Raw genomic sequence first — 12,449 nt, 5'->3', positions numbered from 1 at the left:
TTTGCAGGGTGATATGACAGGGCAGCGACACAGATGCCTGCCAAGCTGAGCCCACTGTGTTTTGGGGTCAGGTTGTAGGCTCGGAACTAGCAAGCCGCCTTCCTCCCTGGGGAGATCCAGTGAGGTCCGCAGACGAGTTGACCGGGACGAATCTGCTCCAGCGTGTTGAGTGTTTGTCTTCATCTCGTCCCCAGGTGAGCGCTGCCTGGCGTCCTGACCTTTGCAGCAGGTCTGCTTCTGGAAATGCACCCACCAAACACCAGCGCAACCCACAGACAGCGCGATGAATCAGCTTAGCTGCTCCGGGTGAATCACGATTGACCTAGTTTTACAGCACGGGATTTTAAAACCAGCTTCCCTGCCTCTGTGTCGTCCGGGAGTCAGCCTGGAGCGGAGCCCTGGTGAAGCCACAGCTGTAAGTTCTGCCAGGGGCTCCATATGCACTCTGCTGGAGTAGCTGCCAGCAGGATAGGCTCAACAAATTCATCCCAGGCTGCTCTGGCCACCCCTCACCGGTAACCAGTAACCAGCAGGTCCCCAGTGCATGTATGTGCATATTGGGAACCATCTGGCCAGATTCTGGGCTTGCTTCTGCTATCATAGACCTGAAGAGAATCTGCCCCTCCCACTGCTGGTATGCTACAGTGCACATGGCTTCCCCTAGTGCTACAGGATGGGGGCAGCTTTCTAAGCCAGCGATTTCCATGGTAGGTTTGGCACAGAAGATAAACCCCCTGCTTCCACCAGTTCCTCCCCCGCCTCTCTGGAGTCTCTTCACTGATAGCCACCTTTAAAACAACACTCCAGTCTTTGCTCTCCGTTACACCGATGTAAAACTGGTCACTTGCTGTACTCTGAAAGGAGGATTAGACCCATTCGTGTCCTTCCTACTGTGATCCCCACAACGCTGGCAAATTAGCAATTCTTAGCGCACGGCTACAGCCAAAAGATCTCACTAATCCATGCGAAGCTCCCTGAAAATTGCTGCTGTGGTCAGGAAAGGACCCCTGCCAACTCACAAGCAACAGTGAGAGGAAGAGGTTGGATGGTGGAAGGGAATCTGTGTAGCTGGGGAAATGAGTGAATGTGACAACAGGATGCCCATTCACACTCCAGCCACTCACAGCCCGACCACCAAATTGCTAGACAGCACAAACGAACTGAAATCCTATGAGTCATGCGGATTGGAGCTACCAGATGGTGTAAAAACTTATTCCAGCTGTACAGTATGGAAAACGGACAATGACAGGAAAATATTAATGCAACATCGGCCTAAGATCGAAAAGACTCCCATGGCCATATTGTTCTGGTTTAGAGGAGATCATTAACGACAGTAACATTGTCATGCCTGGGCCAAAGGGTGCTCCAGCACACTGCCACAGTGATTGAGTCGATGTAGCTCACAGGGAAGAAGTAGCTAGTGCAAGATTTTTGTGCCTGTGTGAAACTGGACCCTTTGTGAGACAAACATCTGCCCTGATTAATATATGGAATCCTGTTAAAATATTGAACTTAAGGTATTCAGAAAGCAGTCCCATGAAGCTTACCACGTGTGTTTGTTTTCCGGTTATGTGTTTGATTTAACCTCATTGCTTAATGAACAGATCTCTATGTAGACAATCCCATCTGACATCCTTTAAGCCTAAAGTGACAGGAGTCCTGTGGCACCTTATAGACTAACAGATGTACTGGAGCAGAAGCTTTCGTGGGCAAAGAACCACTTTGTCAGATGCATGCATAAAGTGCCACAGGACTTATGTCGCTTTTGAAGATCCAGACTAACATGGCTACCCCTCTGATACCTTGCAGCCTAGGTTTTCAATGGTGCAAGAGGGAGCTAGGCAAAACTCAGAGGGGTTTGGCAGCTATTTCCATGAGATGCCATGTATAGGGTGGCCAGGTGTCTGGTTTTGAACCGGACAGTCCAGTATTTGAGCTTTCTGTTCGGGAAACAAATTGAGAAAATAGAAATGAGACAATAGAAATGTCCAGTATTTTCTAAATAAGATGGAATGTAGATTGTGATGTAATGTCAAGTGTCTCCAGTATTTTTGTTGAAACCATCTGGCAACCCTAGTACATTTGTAGTAACTTAAGTGGAGTTTGGCCCAACGCTGCATTTGGCAGGGGCATTAGAGAGTTCCGTTTCTCTGTCTGGAGGAAATTATTGTCACGTCTAAGGTTGCTCTGTAATGGATGTCCTGATAGTGTGGGGAGCACTAGAAATACTTAGGCTGCATAACTGTTATGCACAGTTGCCCCGTTCCTGTAAGGAAGGGGTTAAAATAGGCTGGGGGGGGGGGGGTGTGCTGTGTAGAGCCCCACCCAATTAGGAAAGAGCTTATAAGAAACCAGTCAGAGAGCAGCTTGCTGGGGCAGCCCCATTATAAGGAGCTGTTCTGCAGAGCAGTTGGGTGCTGAGCCAGGGAGGATGCAGACTGGCTCCCTGCAGAGAGGCAGCACTTTGGACAGGGGAGCTCAGGGCAGGGAGAGAGGCTCTAGTCTAGGCTGTTACCTGCCAGGCTGTGGCCTTGGCACAAGGGTCAAGAAGGTGCAGGGTGCCACGGGGAAGCGACCCAGGAAATGAAGCAGTAGCGGGGCGTGGAGAAGGACAGGACAAGGCTAGTGCCGGAGGATGCCTGGGCCAGGACCCAGAGTAGTGGGTGGGCCTGAGTCCCCCCACTTGCCCCACATCTCGCCTCCAGGGACTGTGGCCTATACAGACCGTGGCTTGTCCTTAAGGCGAGGAGCTAGACGTGGGGACTGTAGGTGAGCCTGAAGGCTGCTGACACCCCCAGAGGGGGCTGAGAAACCAGAGTTGTGGGCACTGTTGGAGGGCAGTGCCCTGGAGAGGATGCTGCAGTCCTGAGAGTGATGTGGGTCCAAAGAGAAGCAGCAGAGCGGAGCATGACGGTGGGTGAGACACCATCCAAAAGAGGGCGCCCTGCTGAGGGTCAGAGCTAATTCCTGGTGTGACCAACAGGAGGTGCCAGGGTGCTGAGTTAAACCCCGTTACAACGTCTCTCCCAAACCCTCCCTCCACCCCATTATACTGTCCAACAGTTTAAATGAAAAACTTCATTGCCTCGTCCTATGTTCCCTGTTGTGGGGAAATAGTTATTGCACTTGCAACAAAAAATGTAGCCACAAGCCCTCATGTGGCTCAGCGTGGGGTGGATGAAATGAAACGAAGGAGTGAGTCAGGAAAGTGGTAGTGTTGAATAGGCAGCCACGTCGACACAGCACTGGCAGTAGCTCAGAGGCCTGTACAAATACCTTTAGGGCCTGACTTGGAGAGATGCAGAGCACTCCTGTGGGTGTCACTGCCTTTAGCTGCATTAGTGGGTGCTGAGCTCTTCTGCAAACTAACCCATCCGGGGGGCATTGTCCAATGGGAGTGTTGCCCCAAGAAAGCCAAGTTTAACCTACTGTCATTTTCCTTATTACAAAGTTAACACATTTCTTCTGGGATTTTTTTTAATTAGACATCACTTTCTCCTTTAAAAAAACTGGCTTCCTGATCATTACAGTAAAAAATAAAAATCTGATCTGTGCTGAGGAGTGTGAATACAGTAATAAATCAGTGCATCTGCACCACTCAGCACTTACAGACTGCCCTACAATAACACACCTGTGCAAACAGCCCAGCCGTTCTGAACAACTCTGCAGTAAAAAACTCACTGGGGAAAGCCTAGCACTCTAGGGCAGCCAGATGGTAACAAACCAGGGTGCACAGCTCAGCACTTACAGGCCACCCTACAATAACAAAACGGAAGGGATGTATGATGGAAGGAATAACATTCCGGGAAGGAAACAGATTTCATATTAAAACTTAAAAAGAATGAATGAAAACAAGGGTTTAGACAATTAAAATAGCATTTAGCCAATTGCACCAGAGTCCTGCTGGGATGTTTGTATTTGACACTGTGGTAGAGGATTGTTTCTCCTCTGTAAATCGTTGCCAGAACCCCCAGCCCACACTAAGGATGGGAGAGGCAGGTTGGGATAATTCGGAACAGAGTGGCGAGTGCTGCTTAAGAAGCTGCTCTTTAGAACAAAAATTCTGTGGACTTGATCCTCCGGTGCACCCAGGAGACTTGCCCCAGCTCTCTGATTGTCAGCTGCCTGGTGCAAATCAGAGCTGCAAGGAGGCAGCTTTAGTTTACCCCACTGGTGTAAATCAGATCTAGCGGAATCTACGTTGCTTTGCCTCTTCTCTCCCACTCTCCTGCACCCGAGCACCATCGCCTCCTACTGCCCCAGCGTACCCCCCACCGACCTCCTCTCATGCTAAGAGACAGGGCGCCAGTGCAGGAAGTCTGGAGCTGAGCAATGGGGCTGGCACAGTGTCGGGGCTGCCTCTGCCCGCTTTGTAGCACCGGCAAGTTCCTGGCCGATCGTAACTCCTGACCGTCTGTCTCCAGCCTTCTGAACCTGGCGGACCAGAGAATCCAGCCCTGTCACCTCCTGGTGGGTTTATGGGTGTATTTCTGCTGAGCTCGTCTTGATGTCCCTGGGAGAATCGGGTGAGGCAGGAGGGTGGACGATGGTGTCGAAATCTGCCAGGTGGCTCCAAGCAGAGAATTTTATCTTCAAGCCTCTTAGCCGCAAAGCTAGCGAGTTAACGTGTCTCTTCGTTTTCCTTACGTCTCCTCGCTGAAGTGACCTCTGACTGTTTCAGGTGCAGACTAACATGGATTCGTTGCAGCAAAGCTTGAAGGCAAAACTCCAATTACTGAATGTGCTTAGTGCTGAGAAGGGAGCCAGCAACCCACGCCAGGAGCGGGACGTACCGTCACCATCCCTGCCAGCCTTAGTAAGCATATTTTTTCAGACTGCATGTAGCCTGCAGAATATGCAGCATTTGTCAGGGCTTGGGCTTCTCCCAGCAGCACAAGTAAGTGCAGAAGGAGAATCCACATGCCCGCCTCTGTTCTGCAGCTCTTTGGCAAGCTCTTTCAGAAAGTGTTTTCGTTCTCTGGCCGGATTCAACAGAGTGATCGTGCTGGGTTTGCCAAACCCCCATGGAAATAGTTGCCTTTTGCAGGTGCTTCTTGTGCTGTTACCTGCTGTTGCGGCATGTCCCGAAAAGAGCAAAACTGCAAACTGTGGGATTGTTACACCAAGTGTTCTTAGTTCAGTGCTGACCCATTTCTGAAGGGTGGTAGAGATGACGCTGGGTTTCCCCATGGCAAAGTCAGTCTTACTGCTGTAAAGGAAATACGCCACCATTTCTGGGGCTTCACAATCCATGGTCACCGACACTGATATTTCTCTCCCTGCCATAGCAGCCAGGGGTTACTTATACTGGTTATGGGGGCTGTTCTGCCTACTAGCCCGAAGATCCACTGCAGTCATTGCTGCATCTCTCACTTCTGGGAACGAAGGGCTCATGCGTGGGGCAAAGAATAGAATCCTTCTCAAGGCAGTGGCCCATGACGCCTTGTCCAGCCACCCAGTCTTGTGTGGATACCTTCTGTGACAGGTTTGATCAGAGGTCCCCTTGAGACGGTCATTCAATGTGCTGATCATACCACTGAGCCTGCCTACCTGCCCTTTGGGGCGCCCTCTCCTACCCTGTTCTGCTGGGGCAGATGCTCTGGTCTCCATCCCAGAGCATCACTGCGCTTCATTTGCATAATTAATTAGCAGCTGCTTTTGCGCAAAAGGGAGCTGTGTAGTCGGCTCCTCATTTTTTCAGGAAGAACGGCTCTTGCGCAAGAGGGAGGTTTGACACCAAAAGGAGCCATCTACACAGCTCCTTTATGCGCAAAAGCGGCTGCTAATTAATTATGCAAATGAAGCGCGGTGATATTCCATGCTGCACTTCATTTGCATAAGCTTTTCCGGAAGAAGGCTACAATGTAGCCGTAGCCATAGAGTTCACTCTTACTGACCGAGAGATGCACAGCTGTTGTTCCCTCCCAGTCCTGGGTTACAGTTATTTACAGTCGGTTTGATAAGAAACAAAAGTGTTTTTAAGTATTAACAAGTAGGATTTAAGTGACTGAAAGTGAAAACAGACACATCAAAGTAAATTATCAAGCAAAAACAAAACGCTCAGCCTAATGCGCTCAGCAACGGTTACAGATCACATTTCTCACCCTAGACCTTATTTCAGGTAAAATCCTTCTAGTCAGAGCTGATCTTTCCTTTGTGCTGAGTCTGTCAGCTTCTTCTGTATCCTCTTCGGGTGGGAAAATGGCTTCAAAGACCAGCTGAAGATTATAATGAATTGCTTTCCATCCCTTCGATAGACTTTCCCCAGCGTGGGAATACTTTGTTCAGTCCTTCCCAGCCGAATGGGAAAATACCAAATTTGAGATGGATTCCAGCACCAAAGCATAGGCATGTGTCTTTGTAGGACCAAGCACCATTTAGACTTACAGGATTTAAAAAAAAACACATTTGCAAATTGTTGTTTTAAGCACCTGGCCATTAAAGTTCCCTTAGTATCGCTAGTGGCTTTCACAAGAAGACCCATATTAATAAAACAGGCGTCCATTTCATATTTCTAACTTCACATAAAAGAATGATAGATGCACACAAATAGAATAGAAACATTCTGGAGGTCACAGCCTCTTGAATGGGAGGTTACTTGCCCTGTTTTGTATAAAGCATATTTGAGTCATGCATATTCATATTAAAAACATATTTCCATAGAAATATGGGGGTGTGGTGTCACATCTTCATCCCACGACTTTTCTCCAGTATTCTGGGAATATTACCAATTAGCAATAAGGATGAGCCTGACTTGCGAAGTCCAATCCCCATGTGAATTTTGCCCCAGGGAAGCTCAGGGGTTTTTATTAGGATTTCTGTTAGTTCTGATACTGCATAGATAGTAGGACATTAGTACACTGCCTGGCTAATTCCCAGTGCTTACTTCTTTGTGCCATGTAGTTTGAGGGATACACAGTTACTTTTGTTCTTAAACCAGCAAGATCCAACATCCTGATTCATAAGGTGGGGAGAAAAGATAAGACTCTGAAGAATGTAAATAGGCAAGGAAACAAATTTGAAATCAAGAGCCTATGATATCCTGAGTTGCGGACTATTAGAGGAGGGAACGTTGTATAGCTGTGCGGTAGGGAGTGACTCATGAATACACAGTGTATATCTCCAACTGTTCCCTAATTGTAGTGCTGTGGTTTATGGAGGATAGAGGTTAGGAGAATGCTGGAACGGTAGAAACTATAAATTATGGTTTAGACAATGCTATGTAGACTGTGATTCAGTTCAAACACAATGATTGCTACCAAACTTTAGTTACATGCTGAGAAAATCCAGCCTCTCTCAGGCAGAGTGTGCTATTTTTCTTAGCATCACCCCTGGGAGTTGCATATCTTGGAAATGGAAACGTTTCTAGACCCAGAAGAGAAATCAACCCATCACAAGTTCTTCCCATTCCCATTTTATACTCTCTCTATTCTCCCTTAGCACACTGCAGCCTCCTGTTTCCTCTCAGACAAGAGCTTTGCCCCCTAGGGATGAAACTCGTCCAACATTCAGGAATCATGTGCCAGAGTGACTATCATCAAAGTGTGACACGTCAGTGCTTGCCAAAGACTCTTGGATTGCTAAAATAATAAAAAGTTAGCAATGAGCCAGCCGTCTTGGCCGTACACCAAACCCTTCTCTAGGGCCAGTGTAGCTGGAATGTCTCTGTAGCAAATTTGTCTCCAATTTGAGCAACCACCCCCCATTTTTACCCCAGGTTTTCACCCCAGTATCTACTGAGGGCTCCTTTTTTTGCCTGCGTTGGTGACTCTTTAGCCAGGTCCAAATGGTGAATGACGAGCAGGAGACACCGATAACAAAAGTGAGATTGAATGAGTTGGCTTTGGCTGGGGGTGAATTGTGAGCCTGCCTCACCCACCATCTTAGTCATGAGGCGTTGTGGTCTGGCTTCTCTTCTCATTTACCCTGCTTTTACATCAGTGCAGCTCTGAGTTACTCCTAATTTACACCAATGTAAGTGAGACGCACCCAAGCCCTGTGAGTGTAACCTGGCAGACTGAACGGACGTCTCTCCATCCTGCCACCCCACAAAGAGGTGGATGCAGAACAGTCCTCGCTAGTGGAAGCCATCCCCAGTGGGCAAGTACCAGGGCGGGTTGCAGATGGCAGGAGAGGCTCAGTCACTTCCCTTGGGCACCCAAGGAAGAATCCTGCACTCTGAGACCAGTAGTAAGGATGAATAATAGCACCGTGAGCTGGGGGTCCCAATGTGCTTTGCAGTTTAATGAATTCAATGCCAGCAGTTGTTCTTACCCTACCTTTGAAAGAGTGACTGAGACACAGTGTCCCTGACTTCCCAAGACCATACAGCAAGTACGTAGCAGCGCTGAGACCAGCTCCTGTATCCTCAGACTCCCAGTCCTATGCTACCGTCACGAAACCATGGGCCTGGGCCCCAAGACAGAAGCACAGCTGTGTACCTTAGCAGGCATCTTTGGAAATCCCGGCTTCGGAGTAGTGGGCTCTTCTTGGGCAGCCCCCGGATACGGCCATCCATTGCTTCTTGTGCTTCTGTCTTGGGGCCCAGGCACATGGTTTTGTGACGGTAGCATAGGACGGGGAGTCTGAGGATATGGGAGCTGGTCCCAGCGCTGCCACACACTTGCTGTGTGGTCTTGGGAAGTCACAGAGGTCTCAGTCTGGACTCACTCCACGGCACTAAAATAGCTGTGTAGATGCTGCAGCTTGAAACTGGAGCTCAGGCACCAATGCCTAGGGTGGAGGATGGGTTTCACAGCTCCAGCCACAATGTCTGCAGCTGTCTTGAGCACGGTAGCAGGAGCCTTTTGACTCCAGGTCTGAGTCTTGTGGCTGCAGGCCCCATAGATGTATCCCAAGAGTTTGGCACTCGATTCCCCTTGAATATGGATGACTGCTAGGTGCCTCGCTCTGTCAGGAAAATCACAGCTCAGTCCCAGAGGGAAGGGACAGGTGTTCCTGTAGCGAGCTAAGACGACTCCTGTGCTGTAAAACCTATCTATGGATTGCAAACAAGAGGAAGGAGTTCAGGTTTGGCCTGAGTTTTGTGACTGATGGCCTGGCTTAGGGCTTTCTACCTGGTTCTGGTCACTCGCGGTGACACGTAGCACGGAGCGGGTGAGACAGACTCACAGCAGGGAAAAGCCCGAAGAGGAAAGAAATGTTCAGAAGGAACACTGAATTGTTTATGGTGTTGTCTCAGGAAAGGCAGCTACTGGGGGCAACACACTGGAGAAAGGTGTGTGCTAGAAGCAGCATCTAAGAGAACTGCACCAGCAATTCAATACTCTGTCATCACGGATTTTACTAGCCAAAAATCATCCCCCTCCTGTTTTCCTCACTGTTGGACAGGGGATGCGATAACCACACCGGGCAACCTAATGACATGGGTCTGCCTGCCCCCGCTTCTGGGATTTCACAACCGCGTACAGCTCGGAGTGAGGCACTGGCTTGTCTCGTCTTGTACTGCAGTGTGTAAGCTGTGAGTGTCTTACCTGGCTTGGGGCCACAGCCCTCTTCCCCCGAGTTCTCTCCAAACATCCCTGGCTTTGTGGCTCAGAAGTGGCAGAGTGGTGTTCTGAGACGCGGGCTAGTCTCCTCCCTCTAGAGTCCCCTCTCCTTGGTTTGCCCTAACCAGGCTCTCCGAAAGTAAGGAGGGAGGGCAAGAGGGCAGTTGCCTCAGGACCTGGTGATTCAAAGGGGCCCGGGCCTCTGTTCACTGCCGCTGCCTGCTAAGGGCTGGTTTCCGACCCACCCCTTCCACGAGCACGGAGCTGGCCCCCCGCATCTTGCCTGGGGGCCTGCAGAGGTGGTCTGTGCCACTGCTTCTAACAGAGCCTTTTCACTCCTTGTAATTAAGGAGTTTCTCAACCTTGCTGTTAGTGAGCCAAAACGGTTGTGAAAACCTGCTTCAGTTCCAGGAGGGGATTTCTGTCCCGCTCCGTGAATATCACAGTTGAGACATCCCAGGTTGAGAGAGAGAGAATGGGGAGAAAGCACAGCCTTGACAGCCACACGGGAAAGATTTGTGCAAACTAGGAAAGAATCAGAGGGTGGAATAAGTGGCTGCTCCCCTCCTGGAGGTGGTCTACATAGCGCGTGGGGGGTAGCTCTCTCCCAGTGCGCATGCCCTGGCCACGCTTACAGAGTTTAAAGGTCATGAATCCACACGTGGAAGGATAGGGTATGAGCGTGTAGAAAGTCACGCTAAGTGTGAAAGTCGCATCACATGTTACCACCTGTTAGGGCAACTCCAGCATGTCTAAGTCCCACTCCGGGACAGCCTTGCATCCGGTCTCCTCTTACCACAGACAGAGCAGAGTGTGGGGGAGAGAAAGGCTAAAAATACACCCCAGCTCAGCACCTGAGTAATGTGCTGCATTTGTTGAGACAGAGCTACCAGCAGGGAGTTTCCAGTGAGTACATCCATGAAGATAACAATAGCATTAAGATAGCATCCCTAAAATAACACGCTGCAGAAACTGGTTTTGCTGTAACAGGCAAGATTTTGCTTCAAGTCATTTGCTTCGTGATGCTTAGAGGGAGCATCACAGACCCTTAAAAGGTGAACTGCAGAGGGAAAAAACCCTCTATTTACTTCCATGCATTTCTTGGCAAAGTGTCTCACCAGCCCATGCGCCCCCATAGGCAGGTTTCCTCCTCTAGCCCTGCCATTCAGGTCTGCTGGGGGGCCCAGGCCTAATAGTCTTTCTGACCCTTGTGTCAGGAAAGTTCTCCCAGTGTGTTTATAGGGAACTACTCCCTTCCTCCACCTGGGTTCCACCCTGTAGCATGTGGGTCTGCCCCAGTAAAGTCTGTCTGGTCAGACCTCTTGGTTCTTCCCTGAGCTGCATCCTACAATGTCTCCACCTTCTTTCCAAGGGGGTTTGTATTCTCCGCCGGGGTCTGCTCTGACTTGGCACTAGTCTCAACCTTTGAGGTAACAAAGGCAAAACATTAAAAATAAGTTAACAGAAATAGATGTCTCTACCTACCTGGATCCTGCAGCCCCTCTGTCCTGCTGCTCTCTGCTCACCATCTGCCCAAAGCACTGGGGGTCTCTGGGGCGAGAAGAATCTGGGACGTCTGGTAACCAATTCAACGGGGTTTTGTATCCCTAGTCTGAGGTTGCCTGGCCCTGTCCCAGCCGGGAGGTGTTGGGTCTTGTTTGCCGAGAAGCCACACTTCAAAACCCTTGACACCTGTACTGTTAGTTTAGGACTGGTGGCTGGTTACCTCAAGCCATAACTCTGGTTCCTGCAGAAGTGCAAACTCACCTAAGAGTGACTTACCTGTTCCTCGTTTTTTAGCAAGCAACACAGAGGCAGGTAATGGTCATAAAAATACTGTCAATATCCGGCATGATTTTCACACAGACATTACAGTTGAGTTCATTGTTACTGGATTTACATTGAGCATGAGGTCAAAACTGAAATCGGTCTCCAGGGTGCCGTGAACTGAACGAACACTTAGCAAGAGATACTCTCTGCTCTGAAGAGTTTCCATTCTAAATAGACAAGCGAGACAAAGAGTGGGAGAAAGAAACAATGGATTCTTGTTCTCATTTATAAATGGGGAGTTTCTGCCTTTCACTCCAGTAGACTTTGACTCAGGCCTTAAATGGCTGGCTAAATATCACGCAGGGATCTATGAGAAAACCAGGAATCAAACCCGGAGCTTCTTAAATTTTAACTCCATGTCCACCTCGCAAGACCATCCTTTCTACTTACAGAGAGGTGAGCTAACTGGCAATCCTAGCTAATATTTAAGTGATTATATTTGTATCATGGTGGGCGGGGACATGTTGAGCACATGTTGGAGAAATAAATGGAGTTTTATTTTATTTGCTGGGGTTTTAAATTATTTTAAAAGCACTGCGTAAGTGGGGAAACACCCCGTTTTGCAGATGGAATGGATATCCAAAACCTTGCCCAAAATCCTTTGCATGCCTAAACAGATTAGACAGAAGGATTTCATTTCTGTTCCCATAATTCTGCAGCTTTCTCCTCAATGCCATGTTTTCAAGAGAGATCCACACTGGTTTCTGCTCCTGTTTTCGCATTATTTATCTTCCTTTTGGGGGGAAAAAAAACAAAAACAAAACTCTCTCATGGGAAAACATTATAGTTTATTCCATCTGTGTGAGAAAAGGCAGGATGTTTTGCTGGCAAATCCATCATGCCTGAGGGAAAAAAAAACTGTGGCCAAGACCCACTTAAAATATACTTCTTAAGGAAAGTAGATCAAATTACACTGAGCCTCAAAGAGCATTAGTCAGCATAGAAAGCGAGTCAGCAGTTTTTACTGAGACAACCCTTCTATAATCTCCAGCCTGGCCAGAATGTTGTGCCTCCATTATGTTGTATGAGTATCATCTAACATATTACCCGATAACAAATTGCTTCCATTATGAGCAAATACACACGTTTGGAGAAAAATCCATGCCAAAT

At 48.7% G+C, this 12,449-nt stretch overlaps 1 long non-coding RNA gene across 7 annotated transcripts in view; it reads left to right on the top strand.

Annotated features, from left to right (window-relative positions):
* Window positions 1–12,449, top strand: part of LOC102454386 (uncharacterized) — a 133,137-nt gene that overhangs the window by 93,624 nt on the left and 27,064 nt on the right. For 4 of the 7 annotated variants that reach the window (XR_016350143.1, XR_003089993.3, XR_003089992.3 and 1 more), the window contains exon 2: window positions 4,682–4,816. This is a non-coding gene — a long non-coding RNA (uncharacterized LOC102454386). Of the gene's footprint in view, window positions 1–194; window positions 416–2,644; window positions 2,914–4,681; window positions 4,817–12,449 lie in introns of those variants that run through there. The other 3 variants (XR_003089995.3, XR_012905534.2, XR_016350142.1) reach the window with 2 other exon arrangements.

Source organism: Pelodiscus sinensis, chromosome 8 (assembly GCF_052426305.1).
Source record: "Pelodiscus sinensis isolate ZL-2025 chromosome 8, ASM5242630v1, whole genome shotgun sequence".
In the NCBI taxonomy this organism is placed as follows: Eukaryota; Metazoa; Chordata; order Testudines; family Trionychidae; genus Pelodiscus; species Pelodiscus sinensis.
The sequence above is the reverse complement of the archived record's forward strand: the minus strand, read 5'-3'. Positions and strand labels throughout refer to the sequence as shown.